The following is a 1,526-nucleotide window of genomic DNA, read 5'->3' as shown; positions in this document are numbered from 1 at the left end:
TTTTGATTTTTCCGTGCGGTTGTCCGGCCCGCCTGGAGCCAATCGTCTGGGAAAATCGGTATTTTCGCGTGCGGACGGTCCAACCGCACGGGATAATCGATTTATCCCATGTGGTTGTGTTATACCGACCGCACGGAACCAAAAAAAACTAAAAAAAAAGCGAATCGGTCGCTCGCTGCCGCCGCCTCGTCGACGTCGTCATCTGGCCCGCCGCTGCGCCCAGCTCGCCGCCTGGCCTAGTCGCGGCCCCGCCCAGCGCCTGGCTCGCCCAGCCGTCGCCTCGCCCGCTCGCTGTCGCGGCCAGCTCGCCGCCTGGCCTGTTCGTCGTCGTTGGCCCACTCCCGGCCGCTGTCGTCGGCCCACTCCCGGCCGCCGCCTTGCAGTTGTCGTCATCATCGCGCACACGCCACTTCCGGCCGCCGCCTCGTTGTCATCATCGGCCGGGCGCACGCTGCTCCTGGCCGCCGCCTCGCCGTCGTCGTCATCGTCGGCCGTGCGCACGCTGCTCCCGGCCGCCGCCTCCCCACGTCCGCCCACCGCCGTTGAGCCCGCTGCTGCCGCGCCTGCCAGCCGCCGTCGACCCTGCCGCCGAGAGCCACTTGGAGGAGAGGAGGCGTCGGCGCCATGCACAGGAGGAAGAGACGAGGCGTTGGCCCGGCCCCCTCGCCTAGCCGCCGCCGTCGCGCCCCGTCGCCGGCTGAGGAGGAGGCCGGTGGGAAGCCGGAGAGAAGAGGAGAAGAGATAAGGTAGAGAGAGAGGTGGAGGTGGGAGTAGTTGAGGGAGAAGAGATAAGGTAGAGGTGGGAGTGGTTGAGGTTGCACGGTGTCGGAGATATGGGCCCGGGGGTATGCAAAGTGAGGGAGAGTTCCCTTCACTTCCTCACACGTGGCTCTACAGCCTGGTCCTACCCCCGCACCTCGCGAGTCGCGGCCGCGGCCAGGGGGCCTCGGGGTGCCACGTCATGCCCCTCGGGGTGCCATGTCAGGCCCCTCGGGCCCTCGAGTTGCCACGGCCCGAGGCCCTCCCCAGCTGCCACGTGGCAGGCAGAGCGTGAGGGAGAGGGGAACCCCAGGTTGAGCAGCCATCAATGCGCGGCGCCCCAACCGTCCCTCACCGCGTTTAATGCAGTAAGGGCGGACGTGCGGTACCGTGCCACTGGCCCGCGTCAAATCGGGTGTGACCGGTCTGTGACCAGCCTGTCGTCGGTCATGTCCGGTTGACGCGCGGTCACGCCCCCACGTCGCCTCTGTCTCCGGTGGAGTGGAGGTAGGTACGTCCCGTTACATCGGGGCGTCATCCGGAGTCCTCTCCACATGAGGAGGACGGCCACTAGTCTTTGCCCATTTAAGGGCGAATGACATAGTTGTCCCCCGTGTCAGATGAGGTGCAGCGTTGGGTCCCATTGAAGGGCCAATCGCGGCGTAGCTTCCGGGCGAAGGCATAGACCACGGTCTGGTCAAGGTAGAATGGGCCCCTTCTCATAATAAAGTAGGTAGAGGCGGTGCATACGATATCCCCTTGGACTA

At 65.9% G+C, this 1,526-nt stretch overlaps 1 pseudogene; it reads right to left on the bottom strand.

Moving 5' to 3' along the window:
• On the bottom strand, window positions 1-1,210 carry LOC127761979 (uncharacterized; annotated as a pseudogene).
• Between the last annotated feature and the right edge of the window lie 316 nt (window positions 1,211-1,526).

Source organism: Oryza glaberrima, chromosome 2 (genome assembly GCF_000147395.1).
Source record: "Oryza glaberrima chromosome 2, OglaRS2, whole genome shotgun sequence".
Lineage (NCBI taxonomy): Eukaryota > Viridiplantae > Streptophyta > Magnoliopsida > Poales > Poaceae > Oryza > Oryza glaberrima.
This window is presented reverse-complemented; position numbering and strand designations above follow the sequence as displayed.